At 40.3% G+C, this 13907-nt stretch overlaps 1 protein-coding gene across 8 annotated transcripts in view; it reads right to left on the bottom strand.

The window, feature by feature from the left end:
- The window catches only part of LOC148041825 (Ppx-GppA phosphatase), a 58362-nt gene that overhangs the window by 11005 nt on the left and 33450 nt on the right, over positions 1 to 13907 (bottom strand). The window contains exon 8 of one of the 8 annotated variants that reach the window (XR_015691596.1): positions 10626 to 10932. The exons of the other annotated variants lie outside the window; for them this stretch is intronic. The gene's annotated coding sequence lies outside the window, so the exon portion shown is untranslated. The remainder of the gene's footprint in view (positions 1 to 10625; positions 10933 to 13907) is intronic. 8 annotated transcript variants of the gene reach the window in all.

Raw genomic sequence — 13907 nt, 5'->3', positions numbered from 1 at the left:
GCAAGCACACTTGATGATGAGAAGCCTCCACAGAAGAGGTATATGTTTCTCGATCTCTAGGATTTGCAGCCAAAGGCTCTAAGACAAAGTCTGCCATCTCAAGAAGGCTTTGTATGGTTTAAAGCAAGGTCCATGGGCTTGGTATACCCACATATATTCTCATCTATTGCATCTTGGATTTCAAAATAGTCCTACTAAGGCTACTCTTTACATTCAACATCAAGGATTTGATTTTATTGTGTACTTCATGTTAATGACATGCTTGTCATGGGGACCAATGATGGTCAAATTGCAGCATTAAGGATGCTTTACAGCAACCACTTGCCGTGACAAATCTTAGTCTACTTCACTATAATTTGGGTATCCAATTTGCCACCATTGAGGGGGGCATCATCATAACACAGTCCAAGTATTTTGGGCAGCTTCTTCAACGCTTTCAATTTGAGGATTGCAAGCCCATGTCTACTCCCTTGGAGCCTAGTTTCAAATTCGATTCTAATGATAGTAGTTAATCCTTTGACTACTTTATATCAGCAGCTTGTTGGATGCTTGATTTATTTGTCACATGATAAAACCAACCTTCCTCCTCGGAGAGTGTGGTTAATAACCTAATTAATTACTAATTGCAACAAGCATGAAACTCACATAAACTGAAAATCCAAATGTTACCACTTAATCTTGGACAATGGATAGCCTGTTGGCCCCAAAACTAGCACCCCTTGTGATATTTCTTTGTCTTGAATTGCAATCTAGATGGAATACAATGAATTCATTGTATCTCTTTCGCTCTCCAATTGCCTCTTGTTGTCATAAATGACCAACAAGCCTTCAAACAAATTTGCCCCTTGGTTTGCTCAAGGATTGGCCTTCACTTTGCTCCTTACAAGACAAATTTAACCCCAAATTTGACATTCGCTAGCTAGCCTCCTGAATCCCCCTAAAATTCTTTAATTTCAGCTACTGGAATTTAAGTCCAAGGTTCTCAACTCTAAGCACACATCCTGAGATGGTTGTTAAACCCTAATTTCTACTGTAAATTAGGATTTATAACGAAAGAGATTTTCCAATATCTCCACCTCTAACGGCTCAAATGGCTAGATTTTGTTGAGATAACTTAAGAGATGGTTGCATGATGAGAGAGAACGCTATAGGGAAAAATTTCAAAGTTTCAACACAAGAAAGACTGAAAATTTGTTATTGCCTTGCTCAAATAGCCATAAAAGCTGTCATCTACAACTTAGAACTACCAGAAAGGTTGTTGCACGCCCTCTTGTATGTTGTCATCTACACTAAAAGGACTTTGGACTGCTATCACCTGCACCCGGAGGGGTCCAAATTACTGCCACCTACTGTACTTGGTCCCTAGTGGCTGCAAATCACATCAACACCACCTCCTTGCTTTCTAATAGCCGCCTTCTCTCTTACAATGGTTGAAATAGACTTCCACCCACCCCCCAAAAACGTTTTTTTCACTTGCAAGGACAAGTTTTGCAAAGTGGAAACCTTCTAATCTCATTTTTCAACATTATCTAGCTTATTAAATTAATTTTTAAATATTACTTCTAAAAATTAATTTAATAATTAATCTAGTATTTGAAAAAATAAAATTCCACCAGTCAAGAATTAAATCGGCTAGGCTAGTTTGTCTTCCAAGTATCCTTAAGCAATTATTAACACTTAGACCAGTATTAATTAATTAATTAATGTCGAGTCTCTAATGTCACCCACTAACTTATTACAACTTTTCCCTTTGGCACCTACTGATAACTTGGGGACTTGGATCCCACATTATGAAATAAATAACTTGCATCTCATATGTGTAAGTCACATTAGTATATTTGAAAAACCTCTAATTAAATGCTAAGCAAAGCTTACGTCCTCATGACACATGAGGCCCGATCTTTAGTTTGCTATCTTCCAATTGACCAGATTTATGCACAAACCTTCAGTACTTTATTGGCGAGCAATGAAGCGTGCCTTTCGGTATCCTAAAGGCACCCAAGATCTTGGCCTTTTCTTCTAAGGTTGGATATTCTAACAGTGATACGGTTGGATGTTCAATTCAGATTCTCATCTCTCTCATATGGCAACTACTTCTTCTTTAGATACATCTCTTGTTTCTTGGTTCAACAAGAAACAAACCATAGTTCCTACTTCCAATTGTGGAGCTCAGTACATAAAAGTGTTCACAATCGCAATGGAGTGTGTTTGACTCTACAAGTTACTTGCCAATCTTCATGTGCATCAGATAGCTTTGACACTTATCTACATTAACAACCAGAGTGCTTTGACCATCGTGCAAAACCCAATGTTCCATGCCTACACAAAGCATATAGAAGTTTATTATCATTATGTTTTTCAGTAGATGTGAGCTGGAGAAATAGAATTTTCTTACGTACCCACCAAAGACAACTCGGTAGATCTTTTCACGAAGGCTCTTCCTCGATCAAATTTCCAAGCTTTTCGACAAACCTTGAACTTGATTCCATTTGTTCCATGATCTGTCATACTTGTTGGGCGAAGAGCACAGCTAAGAGAGATGGAAGTCAAGCAGAAGTGAGTGTGAGAGTGTGATGGCTGGAGAGCAAGAGTGAGAACAAAGTCAAGTACAATTCGTTTAGAGTATACCAACAATATGTTGATACACAAAGAATAAAATGTATTTATACTTAGGGCACGTAAAGGGTGCATTCACATGTACAATGTGCATGTACTATACATGGGGGGTTAAACCAGGCCTTTATCCCAACAACCTCCCACTTAAAGGTCCTATGTGAACCTCTAGCTAACCAACTCCCACTAGTCGAATGCAATGCTCGTGCTGGGCTTTGCTTAGACTTTTAGTGAGAACATCTGCAAGGTTATCTTGTGTTTTAATCTTGGTCAATGTGATTTGACCATCTTCCAAAATCTGTCTGATGGAGTGATATCGCATATCTATATGCTTTGTGCGTAAATGATACATGGCATTCTTAGCCAGATACATAACACTTTGGCTATCACATCCCAAAACTGCAGTACCCATAGACATGCTGAGATCTTCTGTAAGTTTGCTCAATCATATAGCTTCCTTAGAAGCTTCAATAGCTGATATGTATTCAGCTTTAGTGGTACTCAGTGCAACGATGTTCTGCAACCTGGAACACCAAGAAACAACTCCACCAGCAACTGTGAAGACATACTCCTTGATGGACCTACGAGTGTCCAAGTCACCTGCCATGTCTGCATCACAATATCCCTACAAACTAAGTGCACCCTACCCATAGCAAATACAATTTCTTTGTGTACCCTTAAGATATCGAAGAATACACTTGACAGCCTCCCAATATGATTTGCCAAGATTTGACATTAACCTGCTAAAAACTCCCATAAGGAACTCCCTTCATAGCATTTGCTTCCATGTCATTTTTTGGGCTGTTGGCTTTGCTAAGCTTGAGATAAGGAGATAAGGGTATCCCAAAAGGCTTAGCTTCAGCCATGTTAAATCTGTCCAGTACCTTTTCAATGTACTTTTCTTGAGACAAAAACAACAATTTTTGCATTCTATCTCTACAAATCCTCATGCCCAAAATATGCTCTGCATTCCCCAAATTTTTCATGGAGAAGACTGATTTCAGCTGATTTTTGAGAGCATCCAAGCTAGTCTTTCTTTTCCCAGCTAGCAACATATCATCCACATACAAAACAAGGATGATGGGGCTGCCATCTATATCCTTTTTCATGTACAAGCAATGATCTGATGGCTGTGTCTAAACTCATGAGATAGCATAAAGGTGTCAAACTTTTGTACCACTGCTGTGGTGCTTGCTTCAACCCATATAGGCTGTGTTTTAGTTTACACACCGTTTGCTTTTTTCCAGGAACTACAAAGCTCTCGGGCTGTTTCGTGTAGATTTCCTCATCAATGTCACCATGCAAGAAAGTTGTTTTTACATCCATTTGATACAACTCTAAGTCCAGTACAGCAGTGAGATCAAAAAACACACGTAGAGTGGTCATCTTCACAACAGGTGAGAAGATCTCTTGGAGGTCAATCCCTTCCTTTTGTGCATACCCTTTGGCAACTAGCCTTGCTTTGTACTTGGGTTTCCCATCAACAGTCTTTACTTTGTACACCCATTTATTTGGAAGTGGCTTCCTTCCCTTGGGCAGAGACACGAGATCCCAAGTATCATTTGTATGAAGAGATTTAATCTCCTCCTGCATAGCAAGCTCCCACTTACTGCTGAATTCACATGACTTGGCCTCTTTGTATGTAAGAGACTCAGCCTCATCTGTAATTATCACATAATGCAAGGAGGGATCAAGTCTATGTGGTTGCCTTCTTACGCATGTAGACCTGCATACCCAATGATCGACATTTTCAAGGATTGGGTCTACATCTGGAGATATATTATTTTCAGAATTTATTAGCTGCTGTAAGACATTTTCAGCATGCTAGTCATGCTGTACAGCACCTTCACTTTCATTACCAGCACCTGCATTTTCATAATCAGCAAGCCTATGTTGCTGTCTGTGGCCCCTTTGTGCTCCTATTTGCTGTCCATCATCATCTGGCTCAAAAATAACTCGCTGATCATCAATTTCAGCTTGTGATACAGCACCATAAGGCTTATTTTCTGAAGTAATAGGTGGCTGCAAATTCTGAAATTTCACATTTTTCATATCTTCATCAGAGGCTAAAGTACCTTTCAACAATTTTGCCTCATTAAACACAACATTACGGCTGCGAATAATTTTCTTGGACTGAGGTAACCACACTCTATAGCCAAATTCACCATCATCACCATAGCCCATGAAATGCCTTTGGTGTATTTTGGGTCAAGTTTGTTCCTCAGGTCATCCCTAATATGCACAAAAGCATCACAGCCAAATATGCGTAAATGATCATATGAGGCCAATTTTTCAGACCAAACCTCCTTAGGGATGCCATTATTTAAGGACTTGTTTGGAGAGCAGTTGCAAATGTGAACTACGGTTTTGAGTGTCTCTCCCCAAAATTCATGAGGGAGATTAGCAGTGGATAGCATGCACCGCAGTCTTTCACATAAAGTACTAATATATCTTTCAGCCACCCCATTTGAAGAAGGGCTGTAAGGGGCTGTAGGCTCCCTCTTAATACCATGCAAGTCACAAAAGCACTTGAATTCAGTCGATGTGAACTCACTCCCATTATCAGTTCTCAAGCATTTCAGCTTTCTACCTGTCTGAGTGGTCACAAATGCATGAAAAGTTTTAAAAACAGCAAACACTTCACTTTTCTTTTTCAGCAAGTATACCCAAATCTTCTTGGAATAGTCATCAATAAAGGAGATAAAATATGCAACACCACCCAACGATTTCACGAGCATACTATATACATCAGAATGCAAAGTCCAAGACATTGGACTTACGAGAGACACCAAAGTAAAAGGAATTTTTTATTTGCTTTCTAAACTGACACTCATTACAAAAATCAAATTTAGAGCCTTTTCCATCAACCCTCTTCAAAGAGGTAAGGACATCAAGTCCTTTTTGACTCATATGGCCTAATCTCTTATGCCATAACTCCAAGTGGCTGCAAATTTCAGACACTGTAAGAAACTTGCCATTCAAAGCTTTACACTATAAACAATACAAAGTGCCCTTCTTGGTTCCTTTTGCAATCAATATGGAACCCTTTTTTACTTTCCAATACATCAACCTCTATATCTGAAAGCTCCTCTATGACCACACTAGAGGCCACATTGGCCTTTTCTTTGCCTTTGGTTGCCATAGACGAATCTGTCTTATCTTCCTTCTTCTTTTTATCTCCTACATTCTTCTTTCTCTCTTGTTCCTTCTTGTAATACCTGCAATCAGGTTTCCTGTGGCCCTTCTAACCACAGTGATAGCAACTAATGTCACTCTTATCCTTTTCTTTGCTCTTGCTCTTGTTTCTCTGTCCCACATTTGCATTTTTCTTTTCAGCCCTGCCTCTTACATTGTAAGCTGAGTTGTTGCCTCCTCCACTAGACATATGTCTAATTTCTTCATTTAAGATAAAACCCCTCACCCCATCATATGAGAGATTGGGGTTATTGCTGAGTGAAACCACCAAGGTCTCCCAAGAGTCAAGTAGTGTCATGATCAAAAAGATCGCCCTTAACTTATCATCAAAGTCCAAATTTGCATCTTTGAGCTGATTTAGAATCCCTGTAAATGCACTCAAGTGCTCAGCTATAGGCTTTGACTCATCCAGTTGCATATTCACCAACTTGCGCATTAAGTGCACCTGATTAACACGTGTGGTGATCTCATAAGTAGTTGTCAGCTTCTCCCATATTGCATAACCTGTATCTAGACTCTTAATGTCTGTCAAGATGTCATCAGTGACACCCATCTTTATGTAAGCCACAGTCTTTTTATTTACTTTGGCCCAATCTGCATCAGACATTAGTGCGGATTTATCTTCCTGCAAAGCATCCTCACAATCCTTGAGGAACAAAATGCCCTGCATATGGTCTTTCCAAAGGTCAAAGCTATGACCATCAAACCGTTTGATTTCCATCAAACTCTTGATATCTGAACTGGAAGAAGTTGCACCCATTTTATCACGAACACAAGAGTAAATGCACTAAATTATAGAAGCACGAGCTGAACCAGCAAGATACACTGTTGTTTTTCTCAACCAAGAATAAATCTCTGCTGTTTGTACATGAATCAGCCACCACACGGGTAAAAATGCAGAAATTTACCAAATTCTATACAAACCCCCAAAATTTCAAGTCCAATGTTGCATAAATGTCAAACAATCTGACACAGCTGAGCAAAATTTTGCCAATACATGAAAAACCCCAAATTTCTAAGTTCCAATGTCAAGAAATTTTACTCAAAAGAGTAAAATTCTGACTAATTTGGCAAAATCCCCAAATTAATTGAGGTCACCGCTTGCAATGTCTACAATTTCTGACTCGAAAATTGCTGGCAAGCATAAACGATGTCAAATCTGGAAAAAGCCCCAAATTTTTCTCTCGATTTTGCACAAAATTGCCAAGTGTGCTTCTAATGCGCAAACCCCCATTAAGACAAGGGAAAATTTCAGAAATTAAAGAGATTTCAAAAAAAAAAAGATTTCTAATAAAAGAAAACCAAGGGGGGGTGTATCGTTACCCCGTCAAGTGTCACGTTGCATGACGCCGCCTGCCTGTCGTTGGCCCCGCTGGCACCAATTCGTCAGCCGTCGTTGCCTCTGTGTTGCCCGCTGAATGTCACGCGGGCCTTTTGCCAGCTAGTGTCGCCTACCTAACTGCTGACGTTGGCACTCTTTGTTGGACACGTCGCCTGCCGAACATCCCCATTGTCTAGTTGTTGCTGCTACACGCCTACTGCCAGCTCTGCTGTACGCCTGTTGCCACACGCGTGCTACTACAAGCCCAGCAGTCGTCGCCTAGTCTCAGGAAGCGTGCAAAATCTTGGCTCTGATACCAGTTGTTAAGTGAAGAGCACAGCTGAGAGAGATGGAAGTCGAGCAGAAGTGAGCGTGAGTGTGACGGCTAGAGAGCAAGAGTGAAAACAGAGTCAAGTAGAATTCGTTTAGAGTGTACCAACAATGTGTTGGTACACAAAGAATAAAACGTGTTTACACTTAGGGCACGTAAAGGGTGTAATCACATGTACAATGTGCGTGTACTATACATGGGGGGTTAAACCGGGCCTTTATTCCAACAATAATTTGTACTATTATAAGTTGCTATATCTACTTGGATGAACTTGTGTAACCATAACCTTATATTTTCTTTCATTTTTCATTGTTCCTAAGTCAATCCGCCCATTTCATGGAGGGCATTTGTAGGCCATCTCATGGGCTACATGTTGATACCCTTTGATCCATGATCACGGCTCCCTAGACATTTAAATTGTCAATAAATACAATTGTTGTCCCCAATGTCCTAAGGCACTAATTAACACTAGGGTTAGGGTTTCATTAACAGTTTCCTATTACGATTAAGCCATTATGGTTTTATTTTATTCAAGACTCTCAGAAGGCCAATTTATTTTGGAAAGGCATGTCTAAAAATATAGATACCACACTGAAATTTTATTTATCCTTCTATCTGTAAACAAATGGTCAATCAAAAGAGACACATTCTATAGTGTTTAATCTCTTGAGATACTATGTAACTAAGTATAAGTCACAGTGGAAGTAGTATTTGCCTTTGATAGAGTTTTCATTCAATAATACAATACATAGTTCTACTGGCAAAGCTCTATTTGACGTTATGAAAGGTGGCAAGAAAGTGCCCCCTATTTCACACACAAAGGACAAGATCTTTGAGGCTAATCGATATGTAGAAAACATGGATGCAATATATGCAAAGGCCAAATATGGTCTTCAGAGATCTCAAGAGAAGCAAAAGAAGACAGTTGATCACAATAGATATGCTTTCAATTTGCAGAGAACAATGTTAACGCGTTTTAAAAAAGCAAGGCTCAAAAATATGAAAGATAGAGAGAAGTTGTATCCAAAGCTTAGTATGAGATACTATGGGTACTTTCATGTGCTTGATGTGAAGAAATATCCTAACACAGAAACACAAATAACATCATACAACAAAGCACAGACTGATAGAAGCACATAAATAGGGTTAGGGTAACTCAAAGACAATGTACACAGAGAATAAATAAAGTGATATGACTACAAAATATACAATGCTCATGCAACAAACACACTATGCAGTGAATGAATATTGAACCTCAAACTCTTGTATCTCAAGGATTAGGGCAGGGGTAATGAGCTGAAGGGTGTATCATACTCCGAACAGATCCCAAATCGCAGCAAGGCAGCCTCCGAGTCTCGAACAACAGTAAACACAACATGTGCGTTGTTGTACCTGGTATAGACGGCAATCTAGAGAGAGTGTGTGCTGTAAATACAAGATGAGAGAGAAAAACTGCAAACACAAGCTAAGATGATGATGGCGACAGCTAGAGAAGAGAGGAAACTGCAAAACGTAATAAGAAGAGAGAAAGTAGTGACAATTGAGAGGAGAGAGAAAAACTAGTATGGCTACAGCTAGGGCTTACAAACACAGTAGTATGCTGACGTGGCAAGCTATACAACAATTGGATGGGTAGATAGCAACAGTTGCCTAGCTGAAAACACTAGCAAAATGATGATGGAGGGTTGAAAACATACGCCAAATGAGTAAAGACTGCAATGGACAGCTTGGACTACAATGTCCTCTATGAACAGGGTGAGGGCAACAAGCTGAAAAAAACCTAAAATCTGTAAAAACGAGATTAGGGCTAAATGAAGGGCAGCACACCTATTAATAGAAAGTTTGGGACCTCCCAAGTGGGTTTGTGCTTATGGAATACAGACACTCTCTAAATGGAGATTAGGGCTAAATGGAGGGCAGCACACCTATTAATAGAAAGTTTGGGACCTTTCAAGTGGCTTTGTGCTTATGGAATACAGACACTCTCTAGGAACGCATTTCTTTTAAATAAATAAGGTTTCTTCCTTAATTAAGTATGTTTTGGGGCTGTTTAAGTGAAGTAATGCATTTTTAGCTCAACATCCCCTCTCATGCCCAATAATGATGCCACGAGAAATAGGCCAGCCAAGCCCTTTTTTATTTATCTTTTACCCCAAGGCGTCCCACCCCAAAGCAACCAAAGTATCAGACAAAAGGTCCACGTCAGCTACCTAGTGGCCTACTAAGACTACAAAGATAATGGTTATCTTACCAAGGGAGCCCAAGTGATCACCCTAGAGAAGCCAAGGCATTGGACAAAGGGTGCACATCGACTATTCAGTGGCCTACCAAGTCTTACAAAGGCGAATTGAGTTAATTATGGACTTTTTTTTGAAAGGGCTTTGTAGTTTTGATAGATTTAACATTAAGTGAGGGATTTAGATCAGTTATCATCCTATTGAGTATTAGTGCCCCAAATGAGAGAGTGATAAGGGATGGCCAAACCCAAGTTCTTCACAAAACAAAGCATACTATCCCTACCATTACTAGGTGTCGATGAAGAAGAAAAATGGCTAAGATGTAGGTAATAAAAATATAGCAAAGATATGAAGCAAGCAAAACAAGCTAAGAAAAACTGCCTCGCAGACTGTCATATGTAATGCCACGAATATGGTGGATCTAGAGTTGACCACTCCAAAAGACCAAAAAGGAATAAATGTACACAAATGCATATTTACATGAAGAAAATATCAATGCATGGGGTAATGCAAAGGTAGATGCAAGATGTCATGCTCACACAAAATGTAATGCAACGATACCACTTGGATAGTGCCCTCGCAAGAGAATTGTTCACTTGCCTAAGTATCCTTTTACAATCATGTCATCCTAACAATGCAAATGAAGTTACAAATGTCCATAAGTATAATACAAAAAAATAAATGAATTAATGAATGTCTAAAAATGCTAAGCATCATCACTGTGACTATCAAGAGAAGTAGTCGTTCCCTCTCAAACTAAAAGGGAAAGCAAGAGGAAAGCACCCTCTCTCCGTCAATCTGAAGTAGAGAAGGATGTACCCAAGTCGATATTGGGTAGAAGGTACTAAAGAACCGGGCAATTGTCCACTTTGGTCAAAATGTCTGCAAAATTGTCAGATTAAAAGCACAAACTCTAAGCGGATAGTACCTAACTCAACCTGCTCTTCGGAAAAGTGGAAGTGGACTTCCACATGCCGCGTCCGTGATGTGATGATCCGATTATCCGCAAGGGTAATGGCACTTTGATTGTCACAGTAGACAACGGTGGAAGAGTCACAAGGGAAGTGAAGCACCATCAGTAAGCTCCTCATGTAGATAGAGAGAGCCGTTGGAAGCCGCCACCATCTCTTGCTTACGGCTGGACCAAGAAATGGAAGTCGTGCCCAAGGTGAAAGGTAGCCACCACGGGAACACTGGGTGTCAGGATCTTCTGCCTAATCAAAATCAATGTACCCCTACAAGCATGAACCAAAACCATAAGTGAGGCCATAAGAATAAGTACACCATAAATAACACAACACACGAAGACATGCAACTCCAATGTGATATCCTAGATGCTATGAAATATTGATTAAGAATGCTAACTGCGTAAGCTAAGTCTGGCCTATTATGAATTAACCAAAGAAATTTCTCTATTTTATCATCAAGTGTGTGTATGTATTCACGACACCCAAAGACTCTAAAGTGAAATATGACATGCCAAGAGCCAAAGAATGCCTCGTACATGGTCTTCTAAGAAAGAGCCGCAGTCAAACACTGGTTGAGGATGTATACTGTAGTGTTAGCAACCTCAATCCAAAGGCAATTAAGGAGCTATATTGCAAACAACATAGAGCATGTCATTTCCATAATTAACCAGTTCCTACACTCTACGCTCCATTCTGAGAAGGAAAGTCGGTAGATGTAAGCTGGTGAGAGATGTCATGTTGCTGTAGAAACTCGAAAAAACTCGTGGGAGATAAACTCACCACCACTATCACTCGTCATGCAACCAACACAACGATCCATCTGGTTATGAACCAGCAGCATCTAAGCAGAGAAATATGTGAAAGCATCGGACTTATGCTTGAGGAAGTACACCCACATGTATCTTGAATGATCATCCACTATCAAAAAGAAGTACAACGCGTTGTTCAAGGCAACAGTGGATGTTGGCCCACAAAGATCAATGTAAATCAATCTAAGAGGTGCCTTAGCTCTATGTGTAGACTACTAAGGGAATGGGATACGGTATTGCTTCTGGAGCTAACATACTCTACAGACATCTCGAGCTAGCTTAAGGCGAGAAAGGCCCTCAACCATCTCACGGCGAAACAACTCATAAAGAGAGTCATAGCCAAGATGCCCTAGACGGAAATGCCAAAGACGCTCATTGTTCGTAGGCTCCCGAGATGTGGCTAATGCCTCGAAGCTATGGAACACGGAGCCCTCAACTGTCGGCTCAGTAAGAAAATCGGTCATGTGATATAGGCCATTAGGCTATGCCTCACCACGAGCAATCACTAAACCAGTCTGAGAGTCAAGAATCTCAACTATGGTCATTATAAAGAAAACTGCTCGCTCCAAGCGACAAAGCTACTAAACAAATAACAAGTTCACCCCAAGCTGAGGGACATGGTATGCATTATCTACTGAAGCCAAATTCGGACCCTTGTTAGTGGCAAAACTGTCACAACCTTGAGCCAACATCCTGACCAAGGAGTTGTTTTCTATACAAGCCCGCTCGATTGAAAGGGCTCAGGTATAGAAGATGTCCTCGATTAGAGTCATATGATGTGTAGCCCCACTGTCCACAATCCAAATAGGTGCTAATGTGCTCGGCTGTGATGAGTGGACCTTTGCAGTACCTTGTCGGGAGGCAACTCACAAGTGTGGACAACACCCGCATCATATGTCTCTACGGAAACAATGTGGACCTCTATAAATCAATCAAACAAGCCCTCTAGAGTTGAAAACATTGTCGATTAACATGGCTGACCAGTGGCAGTGTGAGTCTGACCTTTCCACTATCCTTTGCTATCACCTTGCCTCCCTTGATGGGGATTACTTGACTAAGGGGCAGGGATTTGTGACTTGGGTTTCGGTGTTGTGCCTCTTGCCTTTGATCAACACTCCTCAAAATGGCCAACCTTTTAACAATGTTGACAATACCTACTCTTCTTAGATACATGCTACCACCTGAGTTTAAGTTGAGACTGAAAGTTTCCTTGTGATTCCCCTACTTGATTTTGAGTTTGATTTGAAGTTTAATTTTGTTTACCCTTCCCTTGCTACCCCTTTTGAGAATGAGCAATAAGAGCCCCCTCTGAGAGATTATTCATATGAAACTGATTGAACAACCACGCATAACACAATAGCTAACACTTAAATTCATAGAATGTGGGTAAATTGGGCACAGAAACCACTAGCTACACAAAATTGAAATACTTATATGGCAGCTTGTTAAGAAACAATGTGGCCTGATCATCAGAGGACTTATCTCTGTAGTGGAGAATTCGACAAGGAGATGCCAATACTCAGTCAACTTGATTTTCAAGTCATCCTAGTCAAAGATTTCGAAATTTTGAAGCTCAGAATAGGACCTGTCGAACAAATCTTAACCATGAGTTTCAGAACTTCAAAATCTTTGACTAAGTCACTTAGTGGTCAATCAAGTGTACCCATCATTATGACACTAAGTCAAAATGCTAAAGCTAAGAATAAAACTCAGTCAATAAGCCCTGTATCAGCTCGATAATATCAGAGACATTCCTAGCCTTCCATGAGCGGACGACCTCGTATGGAATAAGTGCAAGATTGGGTTGGTATTCCTAACCCTTGCACAAGATCCCATAGGTTCTATGAGTCAATGATATGGCTCATCAAGTTCAACCAAGTTGTAAAGTTTGTCTTGTTAAAACGAGTCTTGTCATTGAATGCATGCTTGGCGAAAGATGAGGTAGAATCATGAGGTATTGAGAATATGGGATAAGATGGGTGTGGAGGATAAGATGGTGGTGGTGGTGGCGGTGGTTATGTCTAATAAGGAGGGGAAAGAGGCTGGTAGGCAAAAATAGACTAAGAGTGTTCAATGAGTGCCAATTGATGCAAAGGCACTATAACATAAATGTTTTCATAAGGTACCCATGGAGGTAGAGGCACTCGGACACGTAAGCCCTATTCAAATGTTGGATGGGACACAATATAATGACCAGAGGGTCTACTAGGTAATGCCACGGACGCAAATTTGGGGGGAATACCTAGGCTACAATGATTCCGAAAGTGTGTGAGAAAAAGATGGAACACCACCTGTCTAAGGAAGAGATTAGATCCTAACGGCTATGCCTAAGTTTGAAGAACCTCTGGGTGTGGTGAATGAAAATACATGATCCTTCATGAGATGCAACATGCAATGCACTTAATGGAGGCTGAAAGGATGTGGTAATGGAAT

This window comes from Lygodium microphyllum, chromosome 1 (genome assembly GCF_053477565.2).
Source record: "Lygodium microphyllum isolate KBCC chromosome 1, Lygodium_microphyllum_v1.1.10, whole genome shotgun sequence".
In the NCBI taxonomy this organism is placed as follows: domain Eukaryota; kingdom Viridiplantae; phylum Streptophyta; class Polypodiopsida; order Schizaeales; family Lygodiaceae; genus Lygodium; species Lygodium microphyllum.
Note: the sequence above shows the minus strand (reverse complement) of the source record. Positions and strands in the feature narration are given on the sequence as shown.